This window comes from Solanum pennellii, chromosome 7 (assembly GCF_001406875.1).
Source record: "Solanum pennellii chromosome 7, SPENNV200".
Classification (NCBI taxonomy): domain Eukaryota; kingdom Viridiplantae; phylum Streptophyta; class Magnoliopsida; order Solanales; family Solanaceae; genus Solanum; species Solanum pennellii.
The window spans coordinates 22,609,384-22,622,816 of NC_028643.1; the positions used below are offsets into that span (position 1 = coordinate 22,609,384).

Sequence of the window (13,433 nt, forward strand, 5' to 3'; positions counted from 1 at the left end):
CTTAACTTATACAATTACTTTTATATTAGGAAAAGAAGTGCAATAACTGACATGAGACCATGTGAGCTACATGGAATATGGTGTTCTACTCCCACATAAAAAAATAGAGGGTTAAAACTTGCCTAAGGTGCAATCTTTTGTACATAGCTATCAAGGAGGATCCACTAAGCTATAGTCCTATGTAGGCACATAGTTAAGGGTTAAAGAGATCGCTACTAGAAACCTTGACTTTTTAGACGTGGAGGATTTCATCTCATGAGACAACACATATCTTGGGAATCTAGACTTACTAAACGTGAAGAAACCCATGTGGGAGGCCAAGCATTTTAAACGTGAGACCTCTAACTCATTTACATTCCCTTCAGGTGCTAAACATTTGTTCTCTTAAGTAATAATCATACTCATCATACAAGATCACATTAGTCTCTTCTGGACCTCTATGTGAACATCTCATTATAATAGCTCCTAGGCATTCATAAGTGAGAATGTCCTTTCACTTTTTAAACCACTTACAAATTAGTAATCCTTTCACTCAACACATTATTATAATCATGAGAAAGTACTTCCACTCATATAATAATCATATTACAACATACTTTCATACTTCATAACAAATTCAATAGTCTAGGCTTAAGAATGAGGAATACTTGTTATCAACATCACAACCATACATTAGACATAGAAGTATTACAATCTAAGTAACTCATACTTCATATTTGAATTCAAGAAGAATCAATCATCATACCTTCTTGCCCTTTTCATTGCCTTTATACTTCGACTACAAAATAATACATAACCAATGCATAAACAAGGTAAATTCAAGAAGTAATACATAACAATTATCATTCTACATATTCATATACTCATCATCTTCTACAATTACCATAAACCTTCAAGACATAACGAGTTTAGGGAAGAAGAAGGGTTCAAGGGGAAATATTGAGTGATTACCAACAATTTACCATCAATACATAGTTAAACCATGATAAAATACTATAATCGTCATAATTCAATGAATAAATCCATTTTGAAAAGAGACCCCATTTCTAGATAGAAACCTAGCTTTGGGGAAGTTGAAAACCATCTTCGAAAGGGCCTCTTGAGGAAAGGAATCCCAAGAGTGAAAGAACCCATACCTAAGGAATGATATTGACACAAGTTTGAGATGAAATACTTTGTGAATTCGTCCTCTTCTTGAAGCTCTAGTGTTCATAAATGGGGGTTGAAGTTCTGGGAGAGAGAAGCTAGAGAGAAGTTAGCGAGATGTGGGTTTGGGAAATAACGGGGTGTTAAGTTGGTTTTAAACATAGGGTAGTCCTTAACTAACTTATTTAACCAACCTTTAAACCTTAATTAATTAACTAACTGTCACGACCCAAAAGTACCCCCTAGAAGATGGGGCGACCCTTGGGTCGTAATAATTGCGTACTTGACCTTTCGAAGGTCTTGTACTAGACTTTTAACTACCATCTATTGAATAAGACATGAAAAGTAGTGCGGAACTTAAAATTTTCACGACAATAATAATAAGAAAATATCTTTTATAAAATACTAAAGACACTACAAGAAAACACATTTAAAGATACAAATTACATTGTAGCTAAATATGAAATTTTTCGTACGAAAATGATTCAGCGATAAAATATTTTTTTGTAGCATTCGTGGAAAGATGTAAGGTGGCTAAAAGTTATCTACAAACTTTACATGGTATGTGGCTAATGACTAATATTTATAGCTACTAAAAAAATTATGTTGTAGCTATCATAGTACAAATTTTTGCTACAAAATATATACTAGTGACAAAATAGTTTCTCTTTTGCCACAAAAAATTAAATCTATAGCAAGTTTTATATTGTAGACACGATATATCTATTGTAGCAAATGACTTGATTTATTTGCTATGAAAATTAAAGTTCATGGCTATTTTATATTTTTAATTTTGTGGCAATGACACTTGTATTTAGCTATAAATTAAAAAAATTATAGCTATAAAATTAAAGCATTTTCCACTAATATTTTTTCACAACGCTAAGATTTCAATTTTTTTTTGCAATGGCATACATAAATTATAGCTAATATTTTTTATTTTGCTACGAAAACTGAAAATGTATCGCCTTATTTTCATAATTACACATAGATTTAGTCATAATTACAAAAATTCATTTCTATAAATTGAAGAATACTGACATAAAGATTATTAATTACATTTTTATAATGTAGCTAAAAAATAAATTTCAACAATTTTGTTACTACAAATTTGAATGTATTTTCCACAAGCTTTGTTAGTTGAAATAGTTATATAATGCAATCTACAATTTTGAATGGATTTTTAAAATGCATTCTACAATTTTGAAAATAGTCAAAATATACAATTCTTATAACATATCATCTTGTCTTAGTCCAAGCAACATAGTCTTCTCCTATCTCTCCTTCCACAATCTTCAATTGCACCTTAGCTTGATCAACATCAGTTTGAATTTTTCATTTATATTCTCTTATCCCATAAATGACAAATTAAAAATTTTAGCACCAAGAACGTAATAATTTAAAATTTCAAGGAAAAAATATATTTGTATATAATATTTCAATTGTAATACCCATCTACTCAAGCTATGAACACTAATCTCTTGCAAAGTATAGAATATAATTGTATATGATATATAATTTGTGGTTCAATCTTTTCTTGAGTGGAGATTCTTTATTAAATTGAAGAATTAGCTTCATCAAGGTATAGTTTTGATCCTTGACACTCTCTTCATCAAGGAGCCAACTTTCAAATATGTTTTCTAAAGTTCTCAAAGTTGAATTGTCCAATTTCATCATATATACATGGGTTCTTGCATTAATGGTTTTTAAGCATTGAATAATGATTTAATTGTTATTGTATTGATTATTTTGAACTGAATTACCTATGAACCCATAAATTGGATGAACCCTAGTTTTTGACTAAGTTATGGGTTTCTTGATATTGATCATTATGTTTTATGAATTCTAATATAGTTTCACATAGGTTATTGATTTATGTAATAATTGTAATAAATTGATATCTAGGTTGCATTAGATTGATGGATATGTAGTAAATTGACCTAGTTTAATGATTATTTTTAATAATTATATTGATTGTTGGTTATGGTCATGGGTAAGGGCCTTGTGATATCGAGTTGGGTGATTCGGCATTGGATTGAGGTATTGAGGATGGAGTGGTGGTAATATGCCCTATTTCCTTTATTTTATGATTATTAGACTTCAATTATGTTGTGATTGGTATGGTCCACTTATGGTGGTCGTGTTATGTGCTTTACTTCAATTGATGTGGTCTTATCGGCGTTATTTTAAGTAATATGATGACTATGTCCTTGTCGGAAAACTACTTGAAGTAATGTGGTTATTTGTGTTGCTGATTATATGAAATATGATAATGTCTATCTATATGATTAGTAATGTGAAAGTGTATGTGTTCTTCTATTAATGTTATTTAGATGATCATGTTAGATTATGACTATGGCTTTGTGTGTATAGTCTTAGGGTTGATGTATGTTATTCCTACTTGACTATATGAGTATATGATGGTCATATTTATAATGATATTATACTGTATAGGATGACTTAAAGAGAATATGCTTATGCATGTGTGCTTCTAGAATGACAAGTAATATGAGTTAAAGTGAAGTATGTGGTGTCTTGTCTCGGTTGACTTGTTTCCCTTACTTGATGCAAGTATGAATGTGAATATGTGATATCTTGACTTAGGATGCCAAAGTGTCTTAGTATAAATGTATGAATGACATGCGATCTTAAATGATGTTAAGAGAGTCATTTATGTGAAATCTTGAACCTAGTGGTAAAGTTATGAATGTTGAAGTCGAAAGACATAATGGTATCCTTCCAGTAAAGGAATGATAGACTTAAGGTTAATTGGATGAAACGGCATCGTATTAATCCTTAGGAAAGTCATGATGTGCTTCTTGTCGCCATTGGGAGGTAGCCTTAGTGGACCTTTCTTTGGTAGGGTAAATGTGATTGGTTATTAACATGATATGAAACCCCTCTATATGAACCTTAAGTGTGAATTACTCTATGAAAACGAAGGCTAGCACCGAGTGAGTATGGTAAGGGAAGTAGTGCTAGTTAAAGAATGAGACTAGATTACAAAGCATGTCCTTCATATTGCTTAACCATGTTCCTACATGCGATGTGTCTAAGTTCAACCGTTGACAAGTATAACACCCTCATCGAATTAGGTTAGAACATCGAATTCCATGTCTTGCTATCATGGTCTATGTCGGTTATTGCCTATTCTCATCATATGGAATACTTATTAGCATTCGAGAAGTTCTATGAAGTTTAGGTGGTGGTATGGGAAGCTATTCAGACATTGCACAATAGGCTTTGAAGGTGTTAGTTGGAGTTCCTAGGTCTTGTCCAAGACCATTACTTGAATGTCCGTTATGTGTTGAATGTCTACTAAATGAACTTATGAATGTAATGACTTAAGTTAAGAAAGTATGTTAAATGAATAAGTAAGTATTTAGAGTAGTTAAGGGTTGTTTACATAAGGTGTGAAGGGGGAATAAGAATGGTCACTTCGTATCTTACCTAGATGAGTCTTAAGAATGACTCTAGTTAGGGAAGTGTTGATTATGTGGACATGATCTAAACTTAGGTAGTCTTAAGGATTATTTAGGTAGTCTTAAAGAGGTCAATCATGGATTTTATCTTCTTTATTTGCTTAATTAAGTCTTTTGATAGCCTTTGGTAAGAGAATGTCATATTATCTGTATGTGTCTTATTATAAGTATTCTTGAGGGTCATTTAGGTATGCTTAGGGAGGTTGTATAGGCAGTCTCTCTTTGTGTTGCTTAAGTGAGTCTTAGGATAGCTTTTAGTGAGAACTACATGCTAGGAAGTGTTAAAAGGGAAGGGAAAACACTTCACTGTAACAGTCAAGGACTTTACTGTACAGTGAAGTGAAGCTACAGTAATGTGGTTCCAAAAATGTGTTAAATCGTTTAAATGTTATCCTATGTGTTTCTATGTTGTTAAATGTTGTTCTTATGATTATAATATGATTTTTAAATGAAAAAATGCATATTTCTAATAAATGTCCGTTTTCATGATTTTCATCCATTATATCATACTTAGTACATGTAATTGTACTAATCCATGCTTTTATTTACGTCTATAGTTGTTGGTAGGTGAGGAACATTGGGAAGCAGGACTTGGATCGTAGCATCATTCAAGTGAAGTCGAAGTATCTACTCAATTGACTCGAGGGCATATATATTTTATGTCTTCTATTTCAAAGTATTGGAATAGACTAAGTATTTCTATATTAGTACTGTGTATGGGCGGTGTTCCAAAAGTATTCTCGTGTCTTAAGTTTGATGAGTGATACTTACAATTTCCTATGTCTTTTCGTGAAAGAGATTTTTAAGACTATGAAATGTTTTGTGAAAAGTTTTAATCTGCACTACTTTTCATTATGTATATGCGATGAATGATATGTAAGGGCTTGTACAAGACCTCCGAGAGGTCAAGTACGGTGTGTTGCAAACTGAGATTGACACTAACTTCTAGGGTGTGGTCTCGACATGTGATACCTAGACTGATTCTGGATCTTTGTTGTGTCAGTTGGATCAATTTTTCTTTTGACAGGAGCCATTATATTTGTACCCCTTGTATCAGCAACCACAAAAATAAAATATTTGAATGTCACACATGAGCTACAAATGAAGCTTTTTGAAATACACAACAACACAAACAACAAATATGATTCAATGACACACATTAACCAACACACAAAGCACTAAACCCTCCCTAAAACTTATCCAACAAACTACAAATGAAGCCTTTTGAATTCAAAAAATAATTCAATAAAAATTACTATCCAATCGAAAAAGTGATACAACCACTAAAAACAGGGCAAACAAGTAAGTATTTCAAACCCTAATTAAATATTACCTGAAAGATATCAATGATAAGATAGAAATGATAAGGAATACGACACCTTGTTGTAGAAGAGGATAGCAACATATTACTACTGATGTTTTAAAAAATATTGCAAGAACAATGATATGTGAAGGAAGGAATAATGGAACGCGAGGACGAGAAAAAAGGAAAGTAGAGAAAGGAAAACTAAACTTAGTAATAATAAATAAAATTTTGAATGTGAAACGACATTCATAGAAGAGAGGAGAGAGAAGAGAGTGAAAATAAAGGGACGATTGTTTTAAAGTTGTTCAAATTTTATTTATTTTTTTTGAATTTTGAAAATTCAAAGTGTGACACATGATGTCATATATATACGTTCTATTGGGGAAAATACACTTTTCATTGACACATGTTATATAGTATAATATTGTCACATATCTCCTTTTTGTGACATATATTACCACATATATCCTTTCTGTGAAATATGTTGACACATCTATCCTTTGTGTTGGTACAGATGCAGATAATTATGTGGTGTTTTTTACAATAGAAGTTACATATGTTGCCACAGACACCACATTTCTTCCTTTCCATCATAATTGACATTTGTTCCAAAATAATCATAAAAATCATTTATACTAATATTATCAGCAAAAATTAACACCTCACCAATTGTTTTATACAACTTATCAACAAAAAGGTAATTCACAATGATATACATAACCACCTATCTAATCAATGGTGGTAACCGCAACATTTTCATTGATCTTTGCTTTTTAAGGTCTAGGCCCTCTGTGGGTCTTAATTGTTATTAACATAGTCATTCCAGGCCTTTAAAATTCCATAATTTCATAGGAGTGAAGCATATCTCATGTGAAGGGTTTCAGCACTAAGTCCACAAGATGGTACTTCTTGTCCCACCACTCAAAAACTCAACGTATGCAGCAACAAAAAGTCCACAATCTCTGGATGATATATCATCAATTAGAAAATATAATAACATCACATTTCGATAGTCGTAAGAAAAAAAAATAATGTTGTACTTACAGACAACTGCTTTGTTGTTGGGAAATACTAGTAACATGTTTAACATTGAATGAGTGAAATTTGTTCTTTCCTTTCTAACATTCAAGAACTGACCAGTTGGTTCACTCTTTTTGCTCAAAAGATCTGCTTAACTCAAGGTATTCCGACAACATTGTAGACAACTTTTGAATCTCGGAAGACAATTTTCTATTAGACCTAGATGAGGACATCAAATCATACACTTTTATGCATCGTTCCTTCAATGCAACGAATGCCAAGACCCAATGAAAGTCCCTCAAACAAACATTCACCTCTATTATCATGATTTAGTGATGGAAAATTAAATTTTCATTTTTAACAAAATTTTAAGCGCTAAAGTATACTGAAGCTGAGTAAACGAAAAGTCCATCATTCTATTTATTCACAAAATACAACAGCCCCTTGCCTAATGCCCTAGTTTGAGCTCTAATATCGCCATTGCAACTTATCAAGGTCATAACTTTGACCTCTTCACTTTTTTGCTGAATTATGACGTTTCTCTGACGTAATTGCATTTTTTTGCTTGTATTGTTGCTGCTCTGCTCAAAACAGGAGTCCACCCTATTTTGCTCGACGCTGAATTCTAGGTTTGTTCTTCTTCCAGTTGAGTTGTTATGTTTCATATATATGTATTATTGATGTCATTTTTCATAGTTGTATTCAAGATACTCTTTTTTTCTTCGTGCTTAATCTTATCTTGACGTTCCTCTGCTTTAATCACGTTTTTTGGCTTGTATTGTTGCTACTCTACTCAAAATAGAATTCTTCCCTAGCTTTGCTCGAAAATGAATTTCAGGTTTGTTCATCTTCTGATCGAGTAACATCACATAATTCACATGGTCACCTTCTCTGGAATAATACCAGAGAAAAATAAGTATGTGGAATGACTGATTTACGAATCACCTCTATAGATGCACTTGCTTTAGTCAGTCTGAACTATTAGACTTTCATCTTTACTCCCAACCCTCAAAACTAAATGGAGCATGTTAATCACTAGGATTCTGATTATAGTCGTCAATCATCTGTTCGTTAATCAATTATGTGGGATTCAACTGTATATGCATGTGAAAATGCAACATATATACAAAGACACATATAAGATGAAAGTATGTTGGGACGAATATGGACTTTGGATCCTTTCTTTACCTTCAATTTCTAACTTCCATTTCTCCCATATATAGTNATATATAGGTGCACATTAAAGAATGCATGATAAGTTATTACATTACAAATACCCAAAAGGACTAGATTTTTCAAGTTCAAAATTCCTCTTCAACATTTCTAGTTTGAGCAAAACATAAGCACTAGGAAAGAGATTTTCTAATTGAACCCTCCTATATCACTCAAGAACAATGTAATAATATGTTAGCTCAAATACATACAGAAGATTCCCTTGCCTTAAATTTAAAGTTAAAACTCAAAAATCATGATTCATCAAGGTCATTATTGTTAGAGTAACTTGCAGTCTGCTACAATTATAGTCGTCAACTATCTAATGAGTTAATCAATTATGATTGATTCAGCTGCATTGCATTTCGTTGTACATTCCATCTCTTGGATATCTCCTAAAAGCCGACCACTCTCATTGCGTTCAGGCTATATACAGGCCATATTAAAAGTATTATTCTACCAAGCAATCTAAACAATAACTACATGTAATCCTACATAAAAAGGGGACCAATAGCCTAGAAAATACGGCTGCAGGTAATTTGGTAGCTAAACAATAACAACAGTCCTATCTTTCTTGCAACCAATTTTTCTTGAGATACATAACCATTTTCACCAAGAAAATTCTCTTACTAATGTCGTTTTTTCATTGTTGTATTCAAGCTGCTCTTTTTGTTCTTCTTGGTTAATCTTCACGTTCCTCTCCTACTCGTGTCTTCGTGCTTGTGTCGTTGCTGCTCTACTCAAAACAAAATTCCACCGCGGTTTCGCTTGAAATAGAATTCCAGGTTTGTTCCTCTTCCAATCGAGGTGTTCTGTTTTTTGTCTATGTGTTTTCTTAAATTTGTTAAGTTTACTCCTTGTTGTTCAAGTTTGGTATGTCAATAAATTGATAGGAAAAATTATATTTGCATCATTCTTTGTCATATGATAGTATACCATAATTCATTAACTGAACAAGTAGATAAGGTCCACTAGAAAGTGGAATCTTAAAGTTCAACTTAGTTGTGTAAAACTAATTGTAATAAGTTGTGCACATATTTTGATTCTGATTTTCTTTTATTTTTCTAAATCTTATTTTTATGTATACTATAAGGTATTACACCTAGTAAGAAGTGGATGCAACTTGTTGAAAACTGACTCGATGAATCTACTTAGACAGTGTGTAGAAGTTTTTGAATTATTCCTTTCAAAGAACAGGAGAAGAAAATGAAATATGATGTCCATGTATCAAATGTTTGAATACAATTTATGGAACTCGTAAAATAATTGAGACACATTTGACAGTGTATGGAATAATTCGAAACTATTTTTTTGGTATCATCATGGAGAATGTTTAGGTGAGCCATTGTCAGAATCAAATTTGGAATCTAATGATGAAGATGGTGAAGATGTAGAATAATGTGAGTGAGGATGAAGTAGAAGAATTGTTAAGAGATTTATATCCTAATCTTAAAGGAGGAAGTACACATAGATTGTGATGATTTACCGGAGGATGAACCAAATGTTAAAGATAAAAAATTTTACAGCCTATTTCAAGGATTTCAAGCAGCCACCGTACCAAAATTCGAAAGCTTTCCTCTTTGATCAAATTGCTTCATATTAAAAGTATGGGTCGTTGGAGTAATGACTTACTTACAATATTATTGAAATTATTGAAAGAGGAGTTGTTGCCTGACGGCGCTAATTTGCAAAACTCATATTATGAGGCAAAGAATATAATTAAAGAGCTTGGGCTTTCTTATGACAAAATTGATGCTTGTACTAACGATTGCATGTTATATTGGAAGGAGTATATCTTACTTCTTGCAAAGTTTGTGGTGCGTAAAAATGAAAAATATATACACATAGTGGGGAAACAAGTAATAAGAAAGGTAAAAATATAACATCAAAGAGCTTATGCTATTTTCCCTTAAATCCTAGACTACAAAGGTTATTTATGTCAACAAAGTTATCTTCTCTTATGACGTGGCATAAGGATGAAAGAGTTGATGACGAAATAATGAGGCACCCAGCTTAGTCAATGGCATGAAAGTCATTTGATGAACTTCATCCTTCATTTGCACTTGACCCTCGTAATGTTCGACTTGGACTTGCTAGTGATGGATTTCAACCATTTCGGAATTCAAAATCCTCACGTAGCATTTGGCATGTGGTTCGTATTCCTTATAATTTACCACCTTGGTTCTGTATGAAACAAGAAAAATTTCATTTTTCAATTATTATTCCTGGTCCAAAAGGTCCTGGAGATGCAATAGATACATATCTCCAGCCATTAATAGAGGAATTGAAGAAGTTGTGATAAGTTGGTATTGATACATATGATGCATCAAATAGACAGAATTTTAAGTTGCATGTTTCTTTGTTATGGACCATCAATGACTTTCCATCATATTGATACTTATCTATATGGAGTACAAAAGGAAAATTGGCATGTCCATGTTGTAATAAAGATACTTCTATTCGATTGACTAATTGTAAGAATAAGTGTTTTATGGTTCATCGGCGTTAGATTTCTCTTAGTCATAAATGGAGGAAGGAGACGAAGACATTTGATGGAAACAATAAGGAAAGGGCGCACCAAAAACACATTCTAGTATTGAGATACTTGATCAAGTGCAAGATCTTGAGGGGATTCAGTTGTCAAAAGATCCAAAGAAAAGGAAGAAGATTTCTCACGAAAAAAGGGAGGATAATTGGAACAAGAAAAGTATCTTTTTTAAACTTCCATATTGGAAGTGTCTCTTGTTGCGACACAATTTGGATGTTATGCATATTGAAAAGAATATATGTGATAATCTTATGGGTACAATAATGAATGTCACTGGAAAGACCATGGACACAATTAAAACGCAGTTAGACTTGCAAGAAATGAACATTAGGTCGGAATTGCATCCAATTCAAAATGTGGAGAAAATTGAAGTTCCAACTGCATGCTACACATTGTCTCCTGGAGATAAGCACAAATTATGCTTTCTCTTAAAAAACTTAAAGTTCCATGATGGGATTTCATCTAACATTTCTCAATGTGTGAACAAAAAAAATCACAAGATATCTGGATTGAAAAGTCATGATTGTCATGTTCTTCTTCAACATTTACTCCATCTTGCACTTCGTGGAATATTGTCTAAAGAAGTGTGTGAACCACTTATTGAGTTTAAATACTTTTTAGTGTTCTTTGATCAAAGGACTTGAAAATTGATAACTTGAATCATACTGAAGCTCAAATTGCCATAACACTTTGCAAGTTAGAAAAGGTCTTTCCTTCTTCATTTTTTGATGTCATGGTGCACTTACCTATTCATTTAGCTAGTGAAGCTAAGATTGCTGGACCGATTCATTATCGGTGGATGTATCTTGTGGAACGTTGATTGTATTTTTTGAAATCTCTCATTGGTAATAGGGCATGTCCTGAAGGTTGTATTGCAGAAGGCTATATTGCAATTGAATTCATGGCCTTATGTTAGAGGTATCTGCATAGAATGGATACAAAGTTCAATCAACTTCAACCAAAATATAAGATTGCTGGACCGATTCATTATCGGTGGATGTATCTTGTGGAACGTTGGTTGTATTTTTTGAAATCTCTCATTGGTAATAAGGCATGTTCTGAAGGTTGTATAGCAGAAGGCTATATTGCAGTTGAATTCATGGCCTTATGTTAGAGGTATCTGCATAGAATGGATACAAAGTTCAATCAACTTCAACCAAAATTTTGATAGTGGTTTAAAAAAATGTAGTGGAGGCTTATCTATAATATTTTCAACCTGGAAGAACTCTAGGAGCTAGAACTCCATGTGAGCTTGAAGAAAATGAATTAGAACAAGCACATATATACATACTGAAGAATTGTGATGAATTCTTACCATTACTCGAGTATGTAGAGTTCTTTCATATCATCTCATTATTATCATTTCCTTAAGGATAATTTCCTTTCTATATGAAATTCATTGTTTAGTTCAATTTTGTAGAGAGTTTGCAAAAACTCATAAGAACGCTCGACACTTGACTGATGCAGAATGGAACCGACAACTTATTGAATGATTTAACAATAGGGTGAGTAATACATAAACATCAAATTTCATATTTAAATATGTTAATCCTAATTCTAAAATAATCAATATAATATTGTTAATAGGTCGCAGAATTGCACAAAGGAGATAATACTTGTATGATGGAAGATCTCCTTACACTTTCACGCGGTCCTACACAATATTTGAGGCATTCTAATGGTTATGTTGTCAATGGATATAGATTTCATGTATAAGATTATGATAAGAAGTTGAGGACTCAAAATTGTGGCGTTTTTGTATTGGGTGAGAATGATAAAGATAGTGACAACCTTGATTATGACGGTGTATAAACATATGTGATTGAGTTGCAACTTGTCATGGATAAAAGAGTGCTTTTATTTTGATGTAATTGGTTTTATGCGTATGATGAAATAAAAGGAGTTAAAAAGTATTAGTATGATTCTGTGAGTGTTAATCCGGACAGATTTTTTAAAATTAATTAGCCCTTTATTTTAGCAAACCAAGCATCCCAAGTGTTCTCTGCTAATGATAATGCCAACAAAGGTTGGCAAGTCGTTATGAATACTCAACCTCATGATTCGTTTGAGATTATCAAACAGATGAATGATGATATTGTAGAATTATGAAGTCCTTTCACAAAACAAACGAAAAAGAACTAATGAGGTAAAGTATCTTTTTTTATGAATTGATATATATATTGTTACACTTTATAAATGATTTATTTTGTCACTAAGTGTTAGACATTTTTCCTTGTTATTTATTACTTTTGACATTTTTGCAGGTTCAAGATGAAACTAGTCAAGACTAAAAATGAGGACACTTCAACTATGAAGGGTACTTTGAGATATACATTTGTTGCGCCTGGTTCTATTGGAAAAGGACGAGGACGAGGACTTAAATCGTCGGGTGATAAAGGGAATATGCCATCTAAGAAGTTATTTTCTCATTCTAATGATCTTGTTAACCACTACATCCATGAAATTGAAACAAGTAAGATATGTTTTTTTGTTAAACAAAAAGTCATATTCAACTAGTAGTCGTTATGTACAACCTAAATATTACACTCTTTTTCTTCTTCTTTTTTTGTTTCACAATTTCTTATTTTAAATGAGTTCTTGTCATTATTCATTATCTTCTCATTCTCCAAAACACTATGTTAAGTATTGATAATATTATTTCTCTACGTTCTATAGGGAAGACTCGAGGACTAGGACATAAAAGTTCTACAATGTTTAG

At 32.3% G+C, this 13,433-nt stretch overlaps 1 long non-coding RNA gene and 1 pseudogene across 1 annotated transcript; both read left to right on the top strand.

Moving 5' to 3' along the window:
* The window catches only part of LOC107024917, a 69,033-nt pseudogene that overhangs the window by 51,731 nt on the left and 3,869 nt on the right, over positions 1-13,433 (top strand).
* LOC114078060 lies at positions 7,361-12,965 on the top strand. The gene is made up of 5 exons (XR_003579556.1): positions 7,361-7,449; positions 7,549-7,583; positions 8,827-8,951; positions 12,135-12,219; positions 12,302-12,965. It is a non-coding gene; the product is annotated as an uncharacterized LOC114078060 (long non-coding RNA).